Below are 13,916 nucleotides of genomic sequence, written 5' to 3'. Positions count from 1 at the left end.
TAGGATTTGAACTCAGGGATGGATGAACAGCTCAATTAACTGTGCCATCTGGCTCCCCCCATAGGTTTTCTTAAATGAGAAATAAGAGAAAACAATAAAATGTGAAATACAAAAAAAAAAAATCTTTCTAACAAAATTGGAGATGTCAAGGGAATGTTTCGTGCAAAAATGGACATAATGAAGGCAAAACAATTCTAGGGATTTAAATGAAGTAGAAGAGATTAAGAAAAGGTGGCAAGGGAGTGACTGATTTGCAGGGTGCATCTCTCCTGTTCTCTCTTTGCAGTCATGCCCTGCTCCGCAGCTACCCCCGCTGTCGCCTCCCCCAGCAAGCGGGTGCGGTTTGCGCAGCAAGAGAAGCGGAGTCCTGTGCGCCTCTGCTTTGCCCAGCTCTGGGAGCACTCCACGCCTCCCTCCAAGGGGTCGGCGCGGGCTTCGGGCTATGACCTGTACAGCGCCTATGATTATACAATACCAGCCACGGAGAAAGCCGTTGTGAAAACAGATATTCAAATCTCTCTTCCTCCTGGATGTTATGGTAGAGTTTCTCCACGTTCTGGCTTGTCTGCAAAACATTTTATAGATATGGGAGCTGGTGTCATAGATGAAGATTATAGAGGAAATGTTGGTGTTGGGCTATTTAACTTTGGTAAAGAAACATTTGAAGTAAAAAAAGGTGACCGAATTGCGCAGTTGATTTGTGAACGGGGTATTTATCCAGAACTTGAAGAAGTCCAAGGCTTAGATGACACTGAACGTGGAGCCAGGGGTTTTGGTTCAACTGGTCAGAACTAAAATTATATAAAGAGTAGCTATAGCAGCTTTTCCCTTAAAACAGTAGATAAAAGAATTTCCACTTTAAAAAAAAGAGGTGGCAAGAATACACAAAAGAACTACACAAGAAAGATCTTAATATCACAAATAACCGTAATGTTGTGGCTACTGATCTAGAGCCAAATATCCTTGAGAATGAAGTTATGTGAGTTATAAGAAGCATTGCTAACAATAAGGCTAGCTGAGGTGATAGAATTCTAGCTGAGCTATTTGAAATTGTAAAAGATGATGCTATTAAAAGGCTGTACTCAATATGCTTGCAAATTTGGAAAACTCAGCACTGGCCACTGGATTGGAAAAGATCAATTTACATTCCACTCCTAAAAAAGGGCAGTGTCAAAGAATGTTGAAATTACTGAACATTTGCCCTCAACTCACACATGAGTAAAATTTATATTTAAGGTTCTCCAAGCTAAGCTTCAGAAATATGTTAACAGAGAATCACCAGAAAAGCAGACTGGTTTTCAAAGAGGCAGAAGAACTACAGACCAAACTGCCAACTTTCTCTGGATTATGGAGAAACAAGGGAGTTCAAGGGGAAAAAATTCATCAGCTTCATTGAGCATACTAAACCCTTTGACTGTGCAGATCACAACAAAATGTGGGTAGTCCTCAAAGAGATTGAAGTATCAGATCATATTGTCTTCTGAGGAACCTGCATAAAGGTCAAGAAGCAATAGAGTCAAACGTGGAACGACTGATTGGTTTAAAACTGGGGGAAAAAGTACAATAAGACTGTATATTGTTACCTTATTTAACTTCTACACAGAGAATTATCATGCAAAATGAGAAACTAGATAAATGGAAAGCCAAAATTAATGTTGCCAGGAGAAATAACAATTTCAGTTATTTAGATTATACCACACTGATGACAGAAAGTGAAGAATTACTGAGGAGCCTCTTAATGTGGGTTAAAGAAGAGAGTGTAAAAACTGGATTGAAATTTAACATTTAGGGGAAGCTAGGTGGCTCAGTGAATAGAGTACTGGCCCTGGAGTCAGGAGGACATGAGTTCAAATCCAGCCTCAGACACTTAACGCAAAAACTAGCCTTGTGACCTTGGGCAGGTCATTTAAACACAATTGCCTTCCAAAAAGCAAAAAAAAAAAAAAGAAACTTAACATTAAAAAAAAACCTAAGTTCATAACAACTGGTTCCATATTAAAAGGTAGAAACTTTGCTGACAAAGGTCTATATAGTCAAAGCTATGTTTTTTTTTGTTTTCGTTTTTGTTTTCCCAGTAGCAATGCATTTCTGTGAGGGCTGGACTATAAGGAAAACTGCACCACACAGAATCTACACTTTCAAATTGTTATACTGGAGAAGACTTTTGAGAGTCACTTGGACAGCAATACTTAAAGAAATTAATCCAGACTATTCATTAGAAGGTCAAATACTGAAGGTGAAGCTTAACCACTTTGCTCACATAATGAGAAGGCAGGATTCATGGAAAAGGACCCTGATGGTGGGAAAGGTTAAAGGCAAAATTAGAAGGAAATGGCACAGGTTGAGATGGGTACAAAGTGTTGTGGAAGTAATGAACATGAGTTTGGGTAGTCTTCTGGAGATAATGGAGGAGAGAAGATCTAGTGTGCTATGATCTCTGGGGCCACAAAAAGTCAGAAATAGTTGAACAACTGAACAAAAAACTAGATTAAATGAGGAAGTGCATTCTAAGCTCAGAGAAGAATTGATGGGACTGCATAAAGGCTGAATATATGATGCAACACTTGGGCAGCATTTAGTAGTTCTATTTGTTCATGTGGCACATCATCTGAGCTACATCCCTAAATTATATACAGATTTCTAAATTCTGTGCCAGAGGACTACTTCATACTTGAGTTTGAATTATCTATTCCACCTACTAGAGCGCAGTAGGTATACTTCCAATTCACAGGCAGTAGACATAATTAATTCTTAGCAAAGGCACTTACTAGATGTCACCATCGCCCCCTCCCCCCCCCAGTAACTATAAAACAATCCATTCCCTAAATGTTATGCCTTATCTCTTACTCATAAACATTACTCATGGAAAGGGTGACTAAACTTTAAAATTCAAAGGTAAAAAGTTACAGATGTAAGATACATATGTTTCAAAGGCATCTCACAACAGACGCAGAATCCCTTTCTTCCTTATAGAATCCTCATACAGTTCCCCTTTGGTGTATGATCTCTGTTGGATCAGTTGCTCAGTTAATATCTCTAGGTGTATTCTTCCCCCAAAGCTCTATTCTCAATTGCTAGGGCTAGCCCCCTCTTGAGTTAATAGGTCAGATTTATTATTTCTATCCATCCAACTGTCTATCTGTCTACCTATGTAATTATCTCTTTTGCCCTTAGAGTTTCTGTTCCTTGAAAGTGATTTGTTCCCTATGAGACTTATCTGTATTTGTGGCATTCTGGAGTATGGGCCTCTGTTTCCAAATATGCTGGTTCCTTACTACTCAGTCATAAAGGTAATCACACTTCTAAAGGGAATATTGTTATGGATAAAAAATTTCACTTAGTTTACCATATTTTTACCCCATTAAAACTATATCTCCCACTAAAAGCTATGATCATATCAAGTGAATTGGGGTAGGGGAACCACATCTTCTCTCCTTTATGGAACAACAGAATAAGTTAGAGGGAACAATGTGTAAGAAAACTGGTATGGTCTGTTGGAGATAGATTGTGAAGACCCTGATGTGTCAAACTAAGTTTATTTTGTTTTGTAGAATTGGTTCAACAATATTAGCTTTTACTTTAGCCAGAAATTTCTGTACAATTCAAATTTGCAAATTTCTATGCTTTTTCTCAAGGTAACTTTACTACTACTATTGCTGTTGCTTTTGTTGCTGGATTGCTGCTGCTGCTAATAATAATAATAAAAATTACTACTACTACTACTAATGCACACAAATTCAATCACATCTTTCCACAAACACTCCAGCATTGACTTAACCCATCTATTTCTGCTATTTTCAAAGTTCTGAATTGTTTTTTCCTTTGTGGAAATCAATTTCTAATTATATTAACAATTGATATTATATTAACATATGAAGCAACTGTTGGCACACTGGATAGAGCAGTGGGCTTGGAGTCAGGAAGAAAGAAGTTTGAATCTGCTGTCATGGACTTACTAACTGTGTGGCCTTGGGCAAATCCCTTAAACTCCATTTGTCTCAGTTTCCTAAATTGGAAAATGAGGATAATAAAACCAGGGTTGTTGTGGGGATCAAATAAAATATTGTTAAAAAGCACTTGGTGCCTGGCACAGAATAGCAGCTATATACAAGCTTATTCTCTTCTTTCCCCTTTTTAAGAAAGTTATGGAAATATCTTTACCTTTTAACCCAAAGATTCCACTGGCAGGCATATAATTCAAGTTATGTCAAGTATAAAAATAAATGTTCCATGTATACCAAAATATTTAAGGATATAATTTGTATATTGGCAATGTATATTAAAATAAGAAGATGCCCATCTACAGGGGAATGAATAAACAAGTTATGGTAGATGAATGTAATACAATATTATTGACTCACAGGAAAAAAAATTGAATATAGTGAAGAATGCGAAGACATATGAACTAATACAAAGTGAAGTAAGCAGAACCAGGGAAATAATATACACAACAACAACAACAAAAGAAAGTTGTGACATGGTTAAGAAATTTGTCACTAAAGAATAGTTAGAAGAAAAAATGTCACCCTTTTCAGAATACTGCATATGATGTCAGGAATTTTTCAAAGTGTTGAATAATTTTGCCAAACTTTAGGGGGATATATATATATAATGGCTTTCCAGGAGGGGGGAAAAGTCAGCTTTGTGAAGATGATAAAATTTTCACATACAAATGAAAAAATGTAATGAACTTCCTGCTCCCATTATTTAAATCCATTATTTAGTCTTCCAGGTACATGTATCTCATAGTACTAAGGAGAAGTGTAGTAGAATGTTTGAATACTCAGGAGCAGAGCATTTAAAGATTGTATACAACCTTAATTTCACTTCAAACAATAGGCAAGCTTAATTCTTCTATAAGTCATGTTTGGAATTCTTTGGACCTATTATACAATTGTTCCAGGTCCTAGTTGAGTTCTAATAAAGCTACCCCCTCCCCAATATCTCAACTTCAACATGTGCCTCACTACCTCACTAGAATAGCAAGCATGTCCATGTGATGGAGTACTTCAAGCTAGTCACTGCCCCCAGAACCAATTCTTGTGTTTCTTATGGAAACAACAGCTGTGTCCATTTACTCAACTGTAACCACATCCATCTAATCTCAGAAGGGACCATGATAGCCAGACAATCAGGAAGCAGCACCATAAGGATGTCCAAGCAGGATGTAGACCCCCTAAACAACAGAGGAAACTTTTGCTAAGTATGCACCTGTGCAATAAAAGCAAAAGCTGTCCTTTGGGTGAACTTATGCCATAAAAAAGCTTATTATAATATCATTATCAGGGCTGCCAGGTGGCACAGTGAGTAAGAGTGCCAGCCCCAGAGTTGGGAGACCTGGGATTGATTCTGGCCTCAAATACCTGGTACCTACACAAAAATAACTGTCAGTATAACCTTGATCAAGTTACTTAATCTTGATTGCTTAAAAAAATAATAGCATTATCATACATATATGCCTCCCACCAATGGTGTTTTTCTGTAAGCATTATGGGTAATTACATATTCAGTTCCACTGAGACTGGGCTTCTTCCCCATTACCCAATCCCTTGATAAACCACTTTTTCCTTTTTAATATTAATATATTCTGTTATGTAATTGCATCTTTTGCTCTATAAAAATCTGTATTGCTTTCATTAAGCTGCCAGTCACTTCTTGGAATTCAACCTCCTGGAGAGCACAATTCACAACAAATATTTTTGCCTTGTTTAGAGATGGTCTGAGTCTGAATTCTTTCAAGATAACCCCACAACACACCATGAAACTACAATAGTACATTATATTTGCCATCAGGTATACTCATAAAATATTTAAAATTTTGTATAATAAAACCTACATTGCAGTTAAAGCCAGGATTATGACAGCATTGTGAAGCTTATACCTGTTTGTGGTTAATATGCTCAAACTGTAAGTAACCATTATTGAATGGGAATTAAATTTAGCTAAAATTTCTTGTCATATAAATTATGGGACAGATATGCTCTAAATTTTTGTAAATGGATATAATATCTACATGGTTAATATTCAGTGCTAAGTAAAAGATTGACTTTGTCATTTATTAATTGACAATATTGTTCCAAATCAAAACATAATTGGTTAATTTTCATGCCATATTTTATTGCTTATACCTTGTTAATTTGAGAGGCAACATGGCTTGCAGGATAGAAAGTCAAGAAGACATGGGTTCACATCCCATACGTGACACACACAGGGTGTATGAACCTAGAAAAATCATTTAAGTCATGCACTGATAATTACTGATGAAGAGACTATAAGCCAGGAAGTGAATTCTAGTTGACACAGCAGAAAGGAGTACAGTTAAATTCCCCTCCACCTCAAAATTCTCCATATAGATTGAAAAATACAATATACCAAAAACTGACCAGAAATCTAATTTTAAAAAATCACAGGGAGTAATTTGTTTTCAGTATGGGACAGCAGAGGTAAATAGATGAGGAGGTTTGTGGACATTAGTGATACTTTCTGGCCAGTGAAGTCTTGCATTGAATACTCTTTATATCTCAGGGAGATACCAAAAACAAGGAGAAGAGAAGATCCCAGGTCTAACAAAGAGTGGCTTGAACTTATCGTGTTTGTGGTATAAGAGCAAATGCCTTTGTTGCCTATTACTAAGTTATCAGTCATAGATCCAGGGCAGAATGAGGAGAAGATCTATCTTGCTTTCCCTATCTCCACATGAAGCCAATTAACATAGAGCAAATAAAAGCAGATGACACCATGATACAAGAAGAAACATTTTAAAATTAAAATGCTGAAAAAAATTGAATATGAAGTAATACATTTCATAGTAAAAACAACTGATCTCCAAAAATATATTAAGGAGGAAAAAAATTGAAAATCATTGAACTAGATTAACAAAAGAGCTTAGATATCATTTTTCAAGAAATCTTTAAAAACAACAAAACATAAAACAAACAAAAATAAACCAAAAAATATTACCCTGATATCTTAAAACTAGAAGGTAGGGAGAACAGAGTCAAGAGTGCAGAGTAAGGCAGAAAACTGCCTGAACTTTCCAAAATTTCACTTCTAAATATTTATAAAATGATTCCTAAAAATGAATTCTGAAGTAGCAGAATCAAGAAAAGTTCACTGTCAAACAATTACCCCACCCCAGACAATTTAGAAAGTCAGCAGGAAAGTTCTGTTTCAGTGGGATAAAAAGGGTACCACAGTCCAGCACAGGCAGCATCCAGTTAAAACCAGCAGCAAGCTGTGCCCCAACAAAATGACTGCTAAACTTGAACTCTAGGGCAGACCACCAGTAAGATGCCCTGCAAAAGGAAAGTGTAGGCCAACAGTGAGGCTCCACACCCCTCATTCAAACCAACAGTGAGGCCCTATGCCTCCAGTACAATTCCTCCCTTATCCCTCTACTTCAGGAGTAGAGAACAACTTTAACATAAAGCAAAAAGTCATAAATAGACTGGAAAATGATCAAAACTGATTTACAAAAAAGAACCTAAATGTTTAAAGTTATTACGGTGACAAGAAAGATCAAAACACAAACTCAGGAGAAAGCAACAAAATGAAAATAACAACATACCAAGCCTCAAAGGAAAATGTGAATTAATCATAGGCCCTGGAAGAACTCATAAAGGATTTAAAAACCAAATAAGATTGGTAGAAGAAAAATTGAAAAAAAGAAATGAGAGTGATACAAAGAGAATCATGAAAAAAGGGTCAACAGCTTGGTAAAGAAAGACAAAAAATGAAGGGAAAAAATGTACAAAATGTACCAAAGAAACAATTCTTTAACAAAGCAAAATTGGCCAAATGGAAAAGGAGATATAGAAAGTCACTGTAGAAAGTAATTCCTTAAAACAACAGAATTGGGCAATTAGAAGCTAATGACTCCATGAGACAACCAAGAAATAATATAATGAAATTTAAAAATGAAAATAAAATAAAATGTAAAGTATCTTATTAAAAAAATGACCTAGAAAATAGATCAAGGAAGGCTAATTTAAGAAGGATTAGACTACCTGAAAGCCATGTTGTTGATCTTGCTGTTTTTAAAGAGCCTGGACATCATATTTCAAGCAATTGTCAAGGAAAACCATGGTGATATCATAGAATGAGAGGATAAAATAGTGGACTTCATTGATCAAGTCCTGCAAGGCATCTCAAAATGAAAACTCTGAGGAATAATGCAAACAAATTCCAGAGCTCCCCAATTAGAAAGAAACTACTGCAAGCAGCTGGAAAGACAAAATTCAAATATAATGAAATCCCAGTCAGCATTACACAGGACTTGGTAGCTTCTACATTAAATAATTGTAGAGCTTAGAATATGATGTTCTAAAGGAAAAGAAAGTAGAGAGTATAATATAACCAAGAGTTATAATATAACCAAGAATCACATATTCAGGGAAAATGAATTCGAATGGGGGGGGATAGATATTCAATGAAATAGAGAATTTTCAAGCATTCCTGCTGAAAAGATCAGAGCTAAAGAGAAAATTTTATTTTCAAATATAAGGGATAAAAAAAGTAAACAGAAAAGGGAAACCATAAGAGATAGACGAAAGCTAAATTGCTAATAATCTTACATCGGAAGATGATACCTATAACTCTTTTTTTTTTTAATTTTTGGAGGGGGGAAGTCAGGGCAATTGAAGTTAAGTGACTTGCCCAAGGTCACATTGCCAGTAAATTTTAAGTGTCTGAGACTGGATTTGAACTCAGGTCCTCCTGACTCCAGGAGCAGTGCTCTATTCCCTGTGTCACCTAGCCACTCCAATACTTATAGAACTTTAAGAACTTTATCATTATTCAGGCAGTTAGAAAAAATACACATAGACCAATGATCTGAGTTTAAGTTAATTTTGCTAGGATGATATTATTAAAGAACAAGTGGTAAGAAAAGGGACTGCACAAGTAAAAGAGAGAAGGGAAAGTTAGAATGAGATAAATTACATCACATGAAGAACTTTAAAAAAGATATTATACTAGAGGGAAAGATGGGGGTGAGTGGGCATCACTCAAATGTTACTCCCATTGAATTGGCTCAAAATAGAATAATATTCATTCAGTTGGGTTTAGGAATATATAGTACCATAGTACAATAATAAGTAGGAGGAGAAGGAATAAGAGAAGATGGAGGACTGATAGAAAGGGAAACAGATTAAGGGAGGTGGTGGTTAAAAATAAAACACTGGTGAGAAGGGACAGGGTTAAAAGAGAGAGAGACAAGGATGGCATGGTGGAAGAAGGATGATAAACAGGGGAACATGTAATGGAGGAAAATAAGCATTTAGTAATGATAATTGTGAATGTGAATGAAATGAATTCACCCATCAAAGTGAGGAAGACAGCTGACAGGAATAAAAACTGTAATCCTACAAAATCTTCTTTACAAAAACCATAATTGTGGCAGAGAGTCACAGAAAAAGTAAAGGTAAACTGCCAGAGCAGAAATAAGCTACTTCTGAAGAAGAAAAAAACAGGGGTAACAATCATGCTTTCAGACAAAGAAAAAACAAAATTAGGTCTAGTTAAAGAGATATGGGGAAAAAAAATAATTCTTACTAAAAGGTACCATGAACAATGAAATAATATCAATACTAAACATATATGGACAGAATGGTATACCATCAAAAATTTAAAGGAGAAGTTAAAATAGTTACAGGAAGAAATAGACAGGAAAATTATACCAGTAGGGGATCTCAACTTTTTCCCTCTCAGAGCAAGATACTTATAACGAAATTTAAGCAAGAAAGAAGTTAAGGTGGATAATAGAATTTTAGGAAAGTTAGATATTATAGATCTCTGGAGGAAATTGAGTGAGAATAGAAAGAAACATATTTTTCTCAGTGGTACATGACACCTACATAAGAATTTACCATTTATTAGGGTGCAAAAGCCTCACAACGAAATGCAGAAAGGCAGAAAAAAAAATGTGCTCTTTGCAGATCAAAATGTAGTAAAAAAAAATGACAGTAAATAAAGGGCCATGAAAATATAGATTAAGTAAAATTAATTGCATAATCAATAATATACTCTAAAAATGAATGGGTCAAAAACAAATTATAGAAACAAGCAATAATTTTATTGAAGACAATGAAAACAATGAGACAAAAATCCCAAAATCTAGGGGTTAATTTATATGTCTAAACTCTTACATCAATAAAATAGGAAAATAACAGATCAGGGAATTTATATATAAGTAAAAAAGCTAGAAAAATAATATATTTCCCAATTACATGTAAAATAGTATTAATAATACCATGTATATGAGTGTGTGTGTGTATGTGTGTGTGTGTATTTAAACATATGATTTTAAAACTTTGAATTCCAGATTCATTTACTTCCTCCCTTGTCACCCACCCTTACTGGGAAGATAAACAGTTCAGAACAGGTTGTACATGTTTAGCTAATGCAAAACATTAACATAGTAGATATATTGTAAAAGACTGAATATATTTCCCTCCCTCCTATCCCAGCTCCCACTTTTTCTATTCTCCACTTTGATCCTATCCCTTTTCCAAAGTGGGTGCTTCCAACTTTCCTTCCCCCAAGCCTGCACTCCCTTCCATCATTCCCCCTCTCATCCCCTTAACACCTACTCTCCTGTAGGTGGAGATACCCTGTTTAGTGTGTATTTCATTCCCTCCCTGAGACAAATTCAATGAGAATAAGCTTGACCCATTCCCTTTTGCCTTCCTATTCTTCCCCTCCATTGTAACCATTTTCCCTTGCCTCTTTTAAAAGAGATAGTTTACCCTATTCTGTCTCTCCCCATCTCCTCTCTTTATACTCCTCTCTAAGCTCTTAATTTCACCTTTTAAGTATCATCCCTTCCAATTAAATTGGTCCTGTGCCCTCTATGTATGTATACCTGTAAACACATATACACACATTCACATATGTATTCATACGCCCATATAACCTTCGATATAGACACACACACACACCCAAACACACACAAATATATATATATATATATGTACATATATATGTATATATATACATATATATACACACACAAACACGCATATATATACATATATGTATATATTTCTATTATTTTCAACTATTTTTATAATGAGAAAAGTTTCATCAGTTACAATTATCATTTTTTTCATGTAGGAATGTTAATAGTTCCACTTCAATAAGTTACTTATGATTTCTTTTCCCTGTTTACCTTCTCGTGCTTCTCTTGCTCCCTGTATCTGAATATCAAATTTTCTATTTAACTCCAGTTTTTTCATCAAGAATGCTTGAAAGTCCTCTATTCTACTGCATTACCACATTTTCCCCTGAAACAAGTTACTCAGTTTTGGTGGGTAGGTGATTCTTGTTTTTGATCCCAGCTCCTTTTCCCTCTGGAATATCATATTCCAAGCCCTTCGATCCCACAGTGTAGAAGCTGCCAGATCCTGAGTTATCCTGATTGTTTTCCCACAATATTCAAATTGTTTCTTCCTGGCTGCTTGTAATATTCTCTACTTGATCTGGGAATATCAGAACTTGGCTATAATATTCCTAGGAGTGTTCTTTTTGGGATCTTTTTCAGGAGGTGATTGGTGGATTCTTTCAACATCTATTTTTCCCTCTGGTTCTAAAACATCAGGGCAGTTTTTTTTTTCCAGTGGTTTTTCCCATGAGATATTTCATATTGCCCTCTATTCTTTCATTTGTTTGGATCTATTTAACAGCATCTTGATTTCTTATAAAGTCGTTAGCTTCCATTTGCTCCATTCTAATTCTGAAACAATGATTCTCCTCATTGAGCTTTTGAGATTCTTTTTCCATCTGACAAATTCGACTTTTTAAGGCATTCTTCTCCTCATTGCCTTTTTCAGACTCCTTTGCAATTTAAGTTAATCTATTTTTATGGTGTTATTTTCCTCAGTCAGGATGTTGACTCTCATTTTGTAATTTTCTTGCATCATTCTCATTTCTCTTCCCAATTTTTCCTCTGTTTATCTTATCTGCTTCTTAAGCTCCTCTATGGCCTGTAACCCAGCTTGTATTTTCCTTTGAAGCTTTTGGTACAGGAGTTCTGACTTCACTGTCTTCCTCTGTTCCATGCTTTGATCCTTTTTGTCCCCAAAATAGGAGTGTAATGTTGGATTCTTCTTTTCGCTTTGCTTCCTTTGCCTGGTCATGTTGCTACTCAATTACTTGACTTTGGGGCTTTTTGCCACAAGGACTCTGCTACCAAACAGAGGAGCTTCATACCAAATGCTGGAGTTTTCTCAGCTGCCGGAGGTATTTGTTGGTTCCCTCTCTGAAGCCTCCATGTGCTCTGGCAAGATGGTCACACACCCCCGGACCTCCACCCTAGACTGCAATCCAGATCCAAGCAGGTTAAAGAAAGATCAATTACCCTTCAGACTGGTTACTTGGTCCCTCTACACTCTGCTGGCTAGGAGGTTAAGCTGCCACGTGGGGGTGGCTGCAATACAGCCCTCAGGGGCTTCTCGCCCCAGGGTCCAAAAGCCGACACACTCCCAACTACTGTGTCCCAAAGTCCACACTGCACTGACCTCTCACTTTGTCCTTAGTATCTATGTGTTGATAATTATGGACCCCCACAGTTGCTGGTGATATGGAGTCCCTCTAGCTGGCAGTTGGTCAGGCCCACCCTGCAGCTAAAACCTCAGTGTGGAGCTGGGCTCGGCTCCCAGAGTCCTATGCTGGCTGATTCCTGCCAGCCTACCAGGCTGTCCTCAGAATGAGGTAACCTTCTCTGTGTCATTTTGTGGATTCTTTAGCTCCCAAGTTTGTTCAGAGTCCCTTTTTACATGGATTGGAGGTGGTGCGAGCTGGAGCCGTGAGGAGGTTCTGTTTCTACTCCTCCATCTTGACTCCGCCACAGGCAAACTATTAATAAATTTTACTTTTCTCTGTCTGAGAAGACTTGAGTCAATTTTATTTGGCAGGCCAGGCATATTGGTATTTTGGGGTCTCCAGAGCTAACCTAACCTTCTTTATGGGTAACTCTTCAATACCACTTGTTACTTTTTTTTTGTTTGTTTTCTTTCACAATATGAGTAATATGGAAATACTGACTGAACATGTATAACCATTATCACTGTTCTTGTCATCTTAGAGAAGGGTTTGGGAATTGAAGGAGGGAGATCTTTTGGAACTCAAAATTTTAAAAAAATGAATGTTAACATTGCTTTTACATGTAATTGGAAAAAAATATCATTTTTAGAAAAAATAAAAAGAAGGCAAAGTAAAAGGAACAAGAATAGATCACTCCCCTCTTGAAAGAAACCCTTAAATGAAAACTTTTTAGGGATATGATAATTAAATTTCATAGGATCTAAGTCAAGAAAAATACTCTATGCAGTAAAAATAAATAAACAAAGATCTAGTGTACAATGACCAAACTCAGGATTGCATGAGATTTAGCAGCTATCACAAGGAATGAGCAGAGAGTTTGGAATATGAATTTCAGAAAACAACAAGTTACAACAAAGTAAAAAAAGGATGTTCAATTACTTTACTTAGAGGAATTTCAAGCATTTGTGATGAAAAGATCAGAACTTTTTAAAAACTTTAAAATACAATAATAGGAATCAAGAGAAAAATAAAAACAATTCTGAATAAACAATCTTAAAGAATTATGCATGGGTAAACTGTTTATGATTATGCCTACCCTCTTAATCCTATCTTGATCAGAATTATAGAGGGATTTTAATTAGGCACAATATCTTGGAGTGTTTCAATCATGTCTTAATGATCTTAAAGAAAAATTGAAAGTAATAAATTTGGTTAAAAAAGGGACTGACATTTCAGATAGCAGTCGCCCCCAAACAAAAGTCCTGCCTAATTCCCACTCCCATAAACCATCCATTCAAGTGGCAAGAATCTCTTCCTTTTTGAAGGTAACATAGTAATTTGTATTTTTTCCCCCATGGCAAATAGGTGGTAAAATA

The 13,916-nt window shown here is 36.0% G+C and overlaps 1 pseudogene; it reads left to right on the top strand.

Moving 5' to 3' along the window:
* The first annotated feature begins 257 nt into the window (after positions 1 to 257).
* Positions 258 to 868, top strand: LOC138142717 (deoxyuridine 5'-triphosphate nucleotidohydrolase pseudogene; annotated as a pseudogene).
* Positions 869 to 13,916: the final 13,048 nt, after the last annotated feature.

Source organism: Petaurus breviceps, unplaced genomic scaffold (assembly GCF_028583685.1).
Source record: "Petaurus breviceps papuanus isolate PSGF00001 unplaced genomic scaffold, PetGlider_PUasm1.0 90602, whole genome shotgun sequence".
NCBI classification, from domain to species: domain Eukaryota; kingdom Metazoa; phylum Chordata; class Mammalia; order Diprotodontia; family Petauridae; genus Petaurus; species Petaurus breviceps.
Note: the sequence above shows the minus strand (reverse complement) of the source record. Positions and strands in the feature narration are given on the sequence as shown.